The sequence below is a fragment of the Peromyscus leucopus genome, chromosome 2 (genome assembly GCF_004664715.2).
Source record: "Peromyscus leucopus breed LL Stock chromosome 2, UCI_PerLeu_2.1, whole genome shotgun sequence".
Classification (NCBI taxonomy): domain Eukaryota; kingdom Metazoa; phylum Chordata; class Mammalia; order Rodentia; family Cricetidae; genus Peromyscus; species Peromyscus leucopus.
The window spans coordinates 76,178,270-76,193,822 of NC_051064.1; positions in this window are offsets into that span (position 1 = coordinate 76,178,270).

The window sequence follows — 15,553 nt, forward strand, 5'->3', positions numbered from 1 at the left end:
TCTTAGTACATTATTTCAGGATTAAGGTATCTGTCTTGTAGATACACCAATATAAATCCTCACTGTGTTCTTACCACATGGTAAACACACATTCAGTGATTCATTCATCCATGTATCTATCATTTACTGAAAGCTTGAGATGTGTTGTAATGCCACTTGTATCTCTTTCTTCATTTCTTATTCATTTGAATTTCATAAAAAACATATTATTATTTCATTTCAGTGAAACTCATTGTATCCTTCAGTTATAATCCCCTAAGAGAGACACAAAGCACTGAGTAATCTAAATCACTACAGATTCACATCTTCTATTGATTTATTTGCTGATGAACAAATGGGAATCAGTCTTTATGAAACTCAAATATTAGTGTATTCCAAGACTCTTCTCTGAGAATTTTCAATTCACAGTTTTTACAGACTCCTCTACTAAGTGTGGGTCACCTTGGAAATCATAGGGGTTCACATAAACACATAAAACCTTTCCATTTGTTGAGTAAAATATTTTTTTCGTTTACATCAGAAACTGCATTTGGAGAATAGACACCTAAAAACACCATTATTCAAACAACCCTTATTCTTAACTTCACAAAGACAGTTTATGTCCTCAGAGAAATCAATTAATCTGCTTTCTTCAACATGAATGTCCTTCTGGCTTCCGTGTTGGGTGCAATTTCATTTTATTATTATATTAAACCAATAATAACATTCCAAGCATTTTCTCTGTAGGGAGCAATAAAAAAGGCAGCATCTCATGTTAGATAAAAATCTGTCATTATATATAACTAAAATGCTATGCATTCTGCAATAGTGAAATATATTTGTGCATTTTACATGTCATATGTGAATCAATTTAAAAGCCATAATCATAAACAACAGGTGCCAATAAATTTTCAATCTGGTAGGTTTTGTTTGCTGGAGAATTAATTTGGGATACAAGTATTTAGTGGGTGATTGGTTTAGTTATGAAAATTACTGGAAGTCAGATGTACTAACATTTGAGATATTTATTTGTTTTTTGGGGGGTATTTGCAGAGAATTACTTCCTAGGGTTCTGTGCTTTACTCCATTGGACTCATTCACCTGTTTTAATTTCTCTTAACAGTCTCTCTCTCTCTCTCTCTCTCTCTCTCTCTCTCTCTCTCTCTCTCTCTCTCTCTCTCTCTCATATATTTGTTCTATATTGCTTATCAGAAGTGTCAGCTATTAAGAGGATACCACCAAAGCAATGTGTTAGCCTAAGCTCTCTATTCCTTTCTTTCCTTGGTTTCATTCACAGCACTGGACTTGGCTACTTTTTACCTTTCTCTGTATGAATTGCTTATTGTTGCTGTCATAAAATAAATAACAAAAAGCAACTTGTGGGCATTTCTCAAACAAACTAACTCATACTCCTATTAACCTTGTAGTCTTGGCAGATGTTACTTAATTCATTCTATTTACCTTTATATCTGAAGCCTAGACCCTGAATCTGGAGATCTGGTAATACCATACTAGTAACAGTCTATAATATGGAAAAAACAAACAATTTATTTTTAATAAATAAATAAAGCAGTACTAATTATGTAGTCAGAATATAGGTGCATATTGAAAGAACTTCGGTGTTTAAGACCAATAATTGGAAGGAGGTGAGTAGAAATAGGTACCATAGTATGTTTATTTAAGCGACCATTTGTCCATGGCAGAAACTGAGTGACAGCTGAGTGACATGAATGAAGATAAGATCTTAAATTGTTACCAGTAACACTTTGTTTAAAGATGTAAGGTACTAATTAGATAAATTTGTGTCTTCTTTCATCCATAAGAAATAGATATTATCTTAGACTGCTTACCTTAAAATGATTGTTTTTTTCTAGCTTGTTCTAGTGAAAGTGGATGAATGACAGAAAATAGCTGCTAGAAGAGATTTATTGTTTTAGTTAGAAATACTTTCTGAGGACCAATAAAAACGTATCTATGCATATCAGAAATTTTGTGAAAACATATAACAAAAATAAATTCATTTTTAATGTTTTATATGTTAATCAGCCCTATACTTTTAGAAGATATTCATTGACAACATTTTCCTATAACTCTATCATAAAAAATCTATACTATGCACATGGTTTTGAAAATGAAGAATATAAGTACTTAAACCTTTTATTTGGGTATGAGCAAAAGGATATTTCTAGTAGTTTACTACAATGATTTTATAGTTTAAGATTCACTATAAAAATATTTCACAGCCAGGCTCAACTCACTTATTTTACAACTCAAGAAATTGAGACCTAGAGAAAGTCAATGATTTATTCAAGATGATTTAAGTACATTGTGTTGAAGCAGATAATTGAGTTTTGACCTTACAACACATTCAATGTTTCATTACATCATCTCAGAGTCCTGGAGCTTCATATCCACAAGGATGAGTATAACTAAAAATATTAGTTATAAATATTTTATTGTTAGTATTATAAAATCCATGTCTGCATGTATATGTTTATGTCAAGCATGTATTGTCATTTTTAAAAATAAGATTTATTCACTTGAGATGTTCTAAAGAACTTTGTTTGTGATATTAAGGAGTCTACCCATAAGACCTCTATATTCTTTGGTATCATTATTTCTTCATCACCATATTTCTTTGTTGTAGAGAATATTTTAGGCAACATTCTAAATGGCTTCCTGGAGATATATAGAACTTACATAGTGGTGAGGATTTGCAGATATAATTAAGGAATTAATACACTGGTTTGAGTCAGGTGCATTATATACTTTGAGTTATTTGAACTATACCAGCCCTTAAAAAGCTACATTTTGACATTATTTCAAAATACATTGTGATGTAGCTAGCATTGTCAATTTGACATAACTTCATTATTTGAAAATGGAATCTCACTTGAAGGATTGACCAGATCACATTTGATCCTTGTGCTTGTCTTGATTGCCAACTACTGTGAGATGATAGAACCTACTGGGCAGATGGATTTGAGGAGTATAAAAAAGCTACCTTAGAATGAGTCTGTAAGGGAGACAGCAAAAAGCATTTCTTCATGCTTCTTTTTCTATTTCATATTCCTACTTGGGTTCCATCTCTGACCTCCTTCAGTGATGGACTGTGACCTTAGACCATAAGCCAAATAAACCTTTTCTTCCACAAGTTGGTTTGATGAAAGTGGTTTATCATATTAGGAAAGGAAAGTAGAACAATTCACATGGGTATGGAGTTTGTGAAGGACTCCAATAGCTCAGAAAATAAGTTTTGGCAAATTGGACCACATTAACTTGGACAGATTCTGTAGCAGAAAGGAAATAATCAACACTAAAGTGAGAGCACACAGAATAGAAAATCTTTGCCAGATATAGACAGAACACATTTATATTTATAGTCTAAAATTAACCAAAAATTAAAGGCAGAAGAAAATTCTATTAATAAAAAGAAAGTATAATATAAAGAAACTTCTGGAAAAACCATGTGGAGATAGAATATATAAAATATGCTCAGCATCTTCAGTCTTCAGGAAAATGAAAGCTGAGAGTACACTGATATTAAATTTCACTCCCGCCACTGACAGTGATTATGGATAAGTGTGCTCATGCATGCATGTACACACACACACAAACACACACACTCACACAAACATACACACAAATAATTTTTAAATATGTAGAGGAAAAAGTTTATGTATATATTGATAGGTGAAAAATAAACAGGTATGTCAATTCTTAAAAGCAGTGGCAGAGTTTTCCTCAAAAATCTAAAAATATTAACAGGGTAGCATCCAGCTGTCTGATTCCTGGGAATACATCAAAATGAATTTAAGCCATCATACCACAGGGACAAGTACTCAAACATATTTACTTTGGTGCTACTCACCACAGTCAAGTTATAGTATCAGCATGTATGTTCTTCAGCATCCCAATGAAGTAAGGAAATGTCATATGTAGAAACAATAGAACTATATTCAACCAAAAATATACTGGAATAGGTCATTTGTAAAAAAAAAAATTGGAAACAATAACATTAAGCCTTATGAATTCTCTCATGTGGAACATAGTTTTATATGCACATACGTATGATATAAAATGATTGGGGAGAGTATTTAATCAGTGAGAGGAGAGGATGTGTATGACAACATGTTGTGGAGCAAATATGATCAAAACACAGGATTCACTTGAGAATAAATGTCCTTAAGAAGCCCACACTTTGTACCTTGAACCTACAGTAATTTTTAAAAGCTCCTCTCTTAATTGCTAGTGGAAAAGAAAGTCACAGAGACTGACCATGAGTTTGGTATTGCAAGGTTTTGCCTACAAATTGTAAAGCTAAAATATAAGAAGTGCAGATTCTCCAGGAGCAAAAAGTGACCTCTGAGTCAAAGCCACCCAGAAAATGGTGAACTCAGACGGCTGAGTTTCAATCTGATGAGCTGGGAAGAAGTTCATGCCCAGAGATTACAGATGATAGTTCAATGAAGGCAAAGTCTGATTTTGGCATTTAGAAACTTTAAGTAGAATATCCAAATAAGCTTGCTGAGAACTCTGACCTACATAGATAATAAGTATATTTTCTCATTGTTGATCATGAAGTAATTTTTAATTGTTATATACCAATAGAAAATGACTTCAGAGAGTATTCCAGGAAGACTATCTTCCTTCACATAAATTAAACAGGACAGGTGCACTTTCTCCACACCCATAAAAGCATCTGTGAGTATAGAACCAAAAATCATAGAATTCTCTCTTCTGTATTTGCACTTGAGAACATGATTTCAGTATGGTAGGGAAACCTGAAACCCAGGGATTGCACACCGAACATTCACAACATCCTATTCCTGAGAGTAAACCTGGTAGTATGTTTATTCTAGCAATCTGCCACAGGCTACATTATCATTAAGTCTACATCCTGGACCTCCAGATATTCATGATATCTTGATAATTTCCCCATAATTCTATTTTAATTAGATTAGCAAGATTTCCTTCCTTTTGCCACTAAGAATAAGACAAACTATAGACTCACTGAATAAAATAGAAACAAATTATTTTCTAGATATTTTAATCACATTAAATAACCCAATTTCTTTCCAACTATATTTAACTAATGGAATATCCCGTTCTTCTTAGTGTCAATACAAATCTTCCTCAGCTCTATTTACTGTATTTCTGTCCACAATTCTATTGCCATATATGACCATCTAAGGCCCAGGGAAAAGACAGTCAAATGAAACACTATGTTGGAAATTTAAGTGAACTTAGTTGGCAGTCACTAGTGTGAGATTTCTCCAACTTCTTCATGTGGGCATTTAGTGTTATGATTTTTTCTATTAGCACTACTTTCATAGTATCCCATAAATTTGGATATGTAGAAATGGGAACACTACTCCATTGTTTGTGGGAGTGCAAATTTGTACAGCTACTTTGGAAATCAGTATGGCAGTTTCTCAGAAAATTGGGAATCAATGTACCTCAAGACCCAGCTATACAACTCTTGGGCATATACCCAAGGAATTTTCAATCATACCACAAGGAAATTTGCTCAACTGTGTTCATAGAAGCATTATTCATAATAGCCAGAACCTGGAAACAATCTAGATTGCCTTCAACCAAAGAATGGATTGAGATAACATGGTACATATTCACAATGAAGTATTACCCAGCAGTAAAAAAACAATGACGTAATGAAATTTGTAGACAAATGGAGGAAAATAGAAAATATCATCCTGAATGAGGTTACCCAAACTCAGAAGGAAAAACATAGTATGTACTCCTTCATAAGTGGATATTTATGTAAAGCAAAGGATAACTAGACTACAACCCACAGCTCCAGAGAAGATAACTAACAAGGAAGTCCCAAAGAGAGATGCATGGATCATACTGGGAAGGGGAAATAGATGAGATCTCCATGAGTAAACTGGGGATGGGAGGGCAGTGGAGGGTAGGGGATGGGGCATGAGAACATAAGGAAATGGGATAGTCAAGCTAGAACAGGGATGGAGTGGGAGAGCAATGAAAGAGATACCATGATAGAGGCAGACATCATGGGGATAGGGAGAAACCAGATGCTAGGGAAGTTCACAGGAATCCACAAGGATCACCTCAGCTTAGACTACTAACAATAGTGGAGGGGGTTCCTGAACTGGCTTGCCCAAGTAATCAGATCAGTGACTACCCTAACTGTCATCATAGAGCCTTTCTCTAGTATCTGATGGAAACAGATGCAAAAATCCACAGTCAAACACCAGGCTGTGCTCCAAGAGCCCGGTCAAAGAGAGAGAAGAGGGATTCTATGAACAAGGAACACCAAGATAATGATGGGGAAACCTACAGAGACAACCATACCAAACTAGTGGAAACTCAGAAAATTAAGGCCAACATCTGTGGACCCTCCATGGGACTAGACTAGGCCCTCTGCATAAGTGAGACAATTGTGTAGCTTTATCTCCTTAAGGGGCCCCCTGGCAGTAGAATCAGGATCCACCCCTGCTGTATGAACTGGTTTCACACAGCCTTGAGGCATCTAGGGTGGGGTGGGTGGACTTTGTGCCTCTCCTGAATGTAACAGGCTCTGCTGACTCCCTATGGGAGGTCTTACCTTCTTGTAGGAGGGAATGGTGGGTGGGTTTGGGGGGAAGGCTGGAGGGGTGGGAGGAAGGAAAAGGGAGATCTGTGATTTGTATGTAAAATGAATAACAAAATTCTTAGGACTCTTTCACCACAAGCAATTCTTGTCCTCTCTGATTTTAGTAGGTGCCATGTGAGGAATTTTTTTTTAAGTAAATGAATATTTGTTCCTCATTAGACTTTTACCCACTGTTTTAACTTTCGTTGATGCTTTTTTTCCTAAATCCGTTATGACCATAGTGCCTGCAAAAGCATCCTTTGACTCTATCATTCACATTTATTGGCATTTACTGGAAGGAGGAACTGGTTCTATTGTTTGTATGCTTACATCAGAATGGACGCATAGCATCCTGTGTTATTTGGTACATTATAATCCATTGATGCTGTCTTTTATTTTGAGGTTCAGACAGATCCAACTGTGGCTATGGCTACTCTGAGCTGGCTCTTGTAGGCTTGGATGTGCCCCCATGGGTTTATTTGGCTCACAGGTTACAGCTGACTGTTGGAAGTCAGGGCAAGAACTCAAGGCAGGAACTAAAGCAGAGACCATGGGGGACACTGCTTAGTGGCCTGTTCCCCAGGCTTGCTCTGCTATTCTTCTCTCTTGTACAACTCAACCCTACCTGCCCAGGGGCGGCACTGCCTATATTTGGCAGGGACATCCTACATCAATGATTACTCAAGAAAATGTCCACCAGACACACATTTACAAGCCAATATGATGGAGGCAATTCCTCTCTTCCCAGGTACCTCTAGTTCGTATCAAGTTGACAAAAATTAACCAACAAATCGCTATTATACAGATGGAGAAACTGAGGCACCAGCCACACAGTGAGACACAGCTCCTTGATGCTACAGGAACTTATCAGTAATGGTGTCCAGGAATGCTGCCCCCCTGGTTTTCTGCTGGGTAGCACAAGTGGATGTGTAAAGATGAAGTGTGCATTGGGGTTGTTTTTCCATCATATATGTGCATGGACTTGGGTCTGCTGAGGTGGGAAGTCATGACTTACTATTCAGTTTCCCTTAGGATGAAATGGTTGCCATTAAAAAATTTTTCTTAATAAAAATATTATGCTATTGTGATTATTGTAGCTGTATGTTGGTTCCTAAAATCAGGTGGAGGACATATTCTTTGATGAATCTTTTTTAATTTACATTTAAAATTTATATAAATTCTTCAATGTGTCCCAAAATACTTTGTTGAGATTTTGGTGATAATTACATTAAATTAGAAATAAGAAGCTGATTATAAACTCAAAAAATATCATATTATTTTGTATTTCAATTCAAGCTATAGAGATAATATGCATTATTATCCATTTTGGTTTCTCTAATATCTTTCAATGATATTTTATAGTTTTTTGCACACAGATTGTGAATACAATGCCAGTTGAATAGCTGCATCTTAATATAAACACATACAGATTTGGTAACTCTAGGTAAATAATACTGTGTTTTTAATTCTTTACATCAGTTCACTGTTAATGTATACAAATAAGACTTATTGTGATTTATTTGTATCCATTGTGTGACTTTGCTTGGGGAATTTTAGTTCCTGCAGGTGTATGTACTCCATTAACTCTCCAACTTACACAGCCTTCTGCAAATAAAGATTGCTTTCCTTTCAAATGTGCATGCCTTTCACTTCTTCACGGGGCCTCATTGGTACTAAAAAAGCTCAGTGTTGGGAGCTTTCAATGCTCTGCTGTTAAGAGTGGAGTGCTTCAAAGAGAAAGCACTCAGACTTTTATCACTGTTTATGAGGTTCATTGAGGAGTTTCTGGAGGTGATTTTTCTTTATCAGATTTGTGTGGTTCCCTTTTATTTTAACTTACTAGAAAGCTTATTTGTTTGTTTGTTTTTTTTTTCCTGAACCACGAAGAGCTATTGACATGAGTGAATTTTAGTTTAAAGACATTTTATGATTTTTGCAAGAACTACAAAAATTTTCTTGATTTCTGGGATGTTTAAGTGTAGCTAGAGTTTTCCTGCCTTGCCCACAGTCAGGACAAATCTTTGTCACCCATCAGTCCCACAGCCGCTCAGACCCAACGAAATAAACACAGAGACTTACATTGCTTTCAAATTGTATGGCTGTGGCAGGCTTCTTGCTAACTGTTCTTATAGCTTAAATTAATCCATTCCCATAAATCTATACCTTGTCACGTGGCTCGTGACTTACCAGCATATTCACATGCTTCTTATCCTGGTGGCACCTGGCAGTGACTCCTTCTGCCTTCCTGTTCTTTTATTTCTCCTCTCTGTTAGTCCCGCCTATACTTCCTGCCTAGCCACGGCCAATCAGGTTTTATTTATTGACCAATCAGAGCAACTTGACATACAGACCATTCCCCAGAACAGCCAAGTGCAGACCATCTCAGACACCTGCACTCAGGCTTGTGGTCCTAATCATCCTCTATGCGGGCCTGCTGGATAAAGCCATGAGGATCCCAAGAACGGGCTCCCACAGGACATACAGAACATCCCACCGCATTTAAGTTCATCTCATCCCTCTTCCCTATTTTTTTTCCTGGATTAGCTATTAGACTATAATTTGAATAACCACTACACCTTTTTAAAATAAAGTGTTTGACATTATTCATGCAGGCCTGCATAGATGCTTTAATAAAATAAACTTTATAAAGAGCCTCATAGTTTAGTGGGTGTGGTAATTATGCATGTTAAAATTATGTCTGTTGAAGACCAACATGTGAATAGATTTTGAAAATTCCTGCAGTATTTGATACAATATAGCCATGTGGCTTTGAAAGACTATAAAAGGCTCTGGGGTAGCACTGCTATTTACAGTGAATTAAGAAAAAAACAATTGTGATTTCTAGGAAAAAAAAATCTTTGAGACAAAAATGTGACATGTGAATGTGACTAAGACATATACTATAGTCATCAACCCTCAAATTATTAAGATGACTATAATAAACATGAGAAAACCAGTAGCTAGGTGTGACAAGGGTACGTTAAAAAGTATGCTAAAATACAAATGAAAGGATGTATAATGGCAAGAGGTACTCAAGGACAGATTTTAGTAATCCAAGGATATTGTTATTATTGGAGCTACAATAAAATTGATCCTGGGAACTTTTACCAAGAAAAGTGATAACTTTGGATATCTTCTCTCTAGAGTTATGCTGGAAGAATAGACAGGTACATATTAACCCTTTTAATAATTTATGCAGCTCTAAGCATTTTATAGGTATTATTAGAGTTTATGCACTCAAAGTTACTAAGGAATATGTAGTCTTTATGCTTCCTTTTTATGTATTCCCATTATCTTATTCATAAGAATAACAGAAATGTCTTCAGGCTGAAGGTAAGTCACTAATACATGTTCAACTTTGGTGTAAAATATTACATTCATCTCAAAAATGTGAAATGTAACTCATTGGGTAGAGTTTGGTTGTATAACTTATGATTTTTTTTAAATTCTTATAGCATAGGAAAAATAATTTGTTGGCTCTGTAAAATCTGATGTGTAGAGAGAAAACACAAATAAAATCCATTTAGCCAGATGTAATTTGTACAATTTTACTGATAAAAATATTCCTAATAGTAAATATACATGACAACATAAAAAAGTGTTTATCTTTGATGGAAATTAATTTCATGCTGTTGGTTGCTTTTGTGCTCAGACCTGATAAAGAGAAGAGGTGTAACCATACAGGTTGACTCTGAGCTATTTTTAACCATCTGAGACAAGCATTCTACATGAGATGTGTGCATGTAATTGTTAATAGACAGACATAGACAGAGTTTAGAAGTTTGTTTCTTCAGAATATGAGATGATGGAAGCCTGTTTAAATACAGAACAAAAAAGTTGGCTAAGTGGATGCATAATAACAAAGAAAATTTAATTAATGCATTTAAGCTGTCAATCATATGGGGCAGAAAGATGAGAATGGAATTAAAGGTTTTAGTTCTATTATGGAAATATGTACATACTCTCATGATATATCAGAGTTATACTGACCAACCTCAAAATACATTATTTCTCATGACCTCATCTGGAGATACCAGGTCTTCAGCTTTTAGTTTTGGCATTTATTTTGTTGTTGTTGTTATTAGTCTGTTTTCTACTTATATAGAAATTTCTTGAAATCTATTAAAAAAGAGAATAAGGCTATTTTTGTTTCATAGTTTAGAATATTCAGGCTATGATTGGGGAAATCAATTATTCTTAGATTCTTACTTTAGATGGTTGGAGGTATAGTCCATCACAGCAGAAGGCCATGGCAGATCAAAGTCTTCCACATCCTTGACACTGTGATGCACAACCTGAGAGAGGAAGGGCCTGGGAATTGACATGAGGCTATGATCTCACTATCCTTTCCAGAACATGGTCTCCGTGAAAAGAGAAATTTCTACCACTTCTCATTTCTTAAAGTTTCTACTACCTCTCAAATACACAACATGAACACTAAGTGTGTAACATATAGGACTTTGAACAATATCTGAGATATAAGCTATAACTTTCTGTTTCTGGTCTCCAGAAGCTTCCTTTGATCTCATGTTGAAAGGTGCATTTAATATATCCCTAAGTTTTAATTGTAGTTTTGCTCTACAATTGTCTAGTTCAAATGTTTATGTCAAAAATTCTCTTTGAGACTAAAGACCAATTTAGCTGTGAGTCCCTGTGAAAATTAAAATGAAAATGATGTACTTACAAGCTATAATAGTACAAGACATACATTCCCATTGAAGATTTGTTCAAAAACAGCAGGAAAACCAAAGATGAAGTGAACAACTTGGATTTCCTCTCAGATACCTTAAAATGTTTGACCCAAGGAGAGTTACACAAGAGAAGCTGAACGGAGACACAACGGGACACTGAAAGATTAAAACCAGAAACAATAGGTATGAAAGAGTCCAGCACATACGTGAGTTGATGGCATTGAAGTCAGTCTCACTTGTTTTAAATAATTTTTGTCTTGCTTCTAATGAGCTGCAATTAAAATAGCTATATTCTTATTTTACAAATCATTTTCCCATAAATTCCAGTCCCTTGCAGTAAAGTGACCAAAAATTGCTAACACAATTATATTCCTTGAACCAAGGTCAAAGTTCAGAAAGATCCTGTACATAAGGAAGATTATTTTTTCTTAAAGGATGAGGATAACATCTTTTTTATTTTTTGTTATTAAGAAATTTTCTATTCATTTTACATACCAACCACAGATCCCCCTCTCCTCCCTCCTCCAGCCCCCCCAGCCCTCCCTCCAACCCACCCCCTATTACCACCTCTTCCAAGGCAAGGCCTTCCATGAGACAGTTGTGTAGCCTGAACTGCATAAGGGAGATTTTATCCAACAAGTAAAGGATTATAGAAGGAAGAAATGGAGATAACTGTGTTCCAGGCAAGGAAATGTCAATGTTTGATTATCCAAACTTCCCAAGAAACACACATTCAACAACTGGTTCCCAGTTGGTGATGCTACTTTGTTACATTTGTGAACTTTTAGAAAGTAAGGGAGAAATATGGATGCATTAAGAATGCTACACCTGATATGTTTATGTTCTGTCTGCTATCTGTCTATCCATCATTCTATCTATCTATCTATCTATCTATCTATCTATCTATCATCTATCTATCATCTATCTATTATCTATCTATCTATCTATCTATCTATCTATCTATCTATCTCTATCTGTCTACATATTTCCTCCCTTATATCTATTCTTCTTGTCTTCCATGAAGTGAACAGTTACTTCTTTAAACTCACATATCATCATGGTATTCTGCCTCACCATGGGATGGGAATTTTTGGAGCCAAGGACAATGCACAGAAATCACAAAAGATAGGAATCAAAATGAGCCTTTCCTTTTATAAACAGTACTTGGTGAGAGTTGTGATAAAACTGACCAACAAAAGGAGCTCACTCATAAAAATCATGAAGACATCTAGTATGAGGTACATATTCACTGATATTAAAGGGACTCATTCTTGGCAGTTGGCACTGAAACTGAAAGGCCATGTAACATAAGGAGAGGTATGAACTTCATTTGTAGTCATGAAACAAATCCAAGAAGAGTATTGAGGAGGAAAAAAATCAAGTGTCTCAAAAGAAAAAATAAGAGTAAAAGTTGACTCCTTAAACCCTGAAAGATGACAGGCAGGAACCTCAGTTCTGATGTTTTCATTTAGTTAATCTGTTCTTTAATTGTCTCTTATTGATTTTAGAAAATTCTTATTTTTAAATTATAATTGTTTATTTTAATTTCCTTTTTTGTAACAATTTTATAAAATTTGTATTATTAATTTTAGCCTGAATCTTATAAATTTCACATACTTGTTTCTACTGGCTATTTTTTCCAACTCTGAGAATGTCTATGTAAATAAGTACATCATATGTCTATGGTCATTCCATGTGATGAAATGAAATCTGTGGCCTCAACAGAAATGCTTCACTGAACACATTGAAAAAATAGCAAGTAGAACTTAAGGTTATTCAGGTCAAGATCTGAGTTCAGCTTTTTTTATTTTGTAATTGAATTTACTCTTTCATTTGATGCTATATTGGATAACAATGGAAAAATTAACAATAGTAGATGGACATAAATTTAATTATTTCTCCCCTTTATAAGTAATCTGACATCTCCATATCTTAAAATTCAATCAAGGAAAAGTGTAGCATGTTCATGACCTTTTTCTTCTACTTCTGAATCCCTGAAGGCTAGCCATGTTCCTTGTCTTTCCTTTTCAAAAAAAAAAAAAAAAAAAAAAAAAAAAAAAAAAAAAAAAACTCTCTAGGTCTAATGATTTTATTTTTAATGAATTAATGTGCAAAGTGACAGCACAATATAATATAGCCATAGAGAATATGTATGTTCAGCTGGAAAGATATCACAATGGTCAAGGGCACTGGATACCTTTCTAGAGGACCTAGGTTTGATAGCTGACATACATATGGCAGCTCATAATCATCTATCATTCTAGTTCTAAGGGTTCAATATTCCCTTCTGTGCTCTGTGATTACTGCACATATGTGGTATATACACATACATTTGGGCAAAACATCCATACACATAAAATAGAAGTAACTATAAAGAAGATATTGGTGCTGTGATGTTTAAAACTAAACCACAGGAAGAGTTTAGTGGGCAAAGTTTACTTATTTCCATCCTCCCCATGGGTATGATTATCTTGCTTGATCTAAGGCCAAAACTGACCTTGTACTGAATAATTGTCTTAGATATCAATTGTTTAAAAATGTTTCTGAGTTTACCAAATTCATACTAAGGAATTTCACAAAAGATTGGGTAATGGAACCAGAACACTCTGGTAATTTATACACAAAAGTATAAAGTCAATGTAGACTGAGTTTTATGTCAGCCTAGACCAGTTTTGTGGAAAGATAAATGAGCAGAAGGCATGCCTGATCAGGACAGGATAGGAACAAGTCAAGTGAGTTTCCACCACAGAAACACCTATTGCTTCAAGTAAATAGACCTTGACTTGACCATCTCCAGAATAGGAATACTTCAGAAATCAGAGACAGATAGTTGGTATGTTTAGGATATGAATGTTCTTTATAAGGCAGAATAAGTTTAATGACTGCTCTCTATTTCCATTTGAGGATACTTCCAAGCTACTTTTTAAATGTCCTTTCTGTATTTAGATTTCTAATTTCCTGTGGAGTACTGAACTTAATCAGAGTAACTTCATATTTTTAAGGTACCTGAGCATTTTCCAGTTAAGATACATTATCCACTTAATGACTAATATATTAATAAATTACTTAACCTCCATTCAATGTTTCCATTTCAGTTGGCATGGTCAAGTTAAGATTTGATTGTAAGTAACTCACAGTTCTTAGAACATCCAGTAACTTCTCATTGAATCATCAAAATTATTTTTAGAATTTGATTTTGCCACTATTTTCATATTATAGACATAAAAATTGTAGTCTAGAGAGTTTACGTGATTTTTCCACTGTTAGTTGACAGATGTGTAAGAAATATTTACTGTGTGCTGTGTAGCTGAAATATTTCCTGTGCCTGCCCAGCTCCTGCAGCCTTGTAGTCCCATAGTCACTCAGACCCAAATGAACACACAGAGGCTTATATTAATTACAAACTGTATGGCCTATTGGCTCAGGCTTCTCACTAGCTAGATCTTACATCTTATATTAACCCATTTCTATAAATCCATACTTTGCCACGTAGCTCTTGGCTTACTGGTATCTTGACAACTTGCTTCTCATGGCTACTGCTCGCAGCTTCCTCTCAGTTCTGCCTTTCTCCTTCCTCCTCTCTAGTTAGAATGTCCCACCTAACCATATTCTGCCTCACCATTTGCCAAACAGCTTTACTTATAAACCAATCAGAGCAACATATTTTCACAGTATACAAAAAGAAAATCCCCCATCAGTGCTGGGCAAAGTTGGGAATAGGATGATGAACTGTGGTCAGTGACTTTAGTTTACATCTATGAAGCATTTGTGAAGATCTGCTATGCTGTACAAATATCAGGGAGCTTGGTTCTATCTGAGGCTCATGAATAAATGAAGGAGTGAGAGAGTGAATGAGTGAATGGATGAATATGCACTAGTTTCAGTCTCCAGCTATGTCAAGCCATGATATTGTAAGGAATCATTGTCCATTTGTGATCCATTGCACTAAATGAAGAATTAATGAATGAATGTGCACTATTTCTGTACTAAATACTAAATGGAAATTGAATAAGGTTATTCAAACTTTTAGATATTTCAAATAACTGGAATCACTATTGCTGCAACTTTTAATGAATTGCATTTAAAATCTTTCAGGCATTGTGGAAAATGCAAGGGAGCCATGACCCAGGCTCATAGATACACCTTCAAAGTGGGCCAAAGTGCACCATGATAACAGAAGGAGAGGGTGAATAACTTGCTCCAAGAGGAAACAGCTGGAGCTGGTTTCTGAATGCTAAACAGTTTCAGAATGTGGCTTTGATTCAAGGAA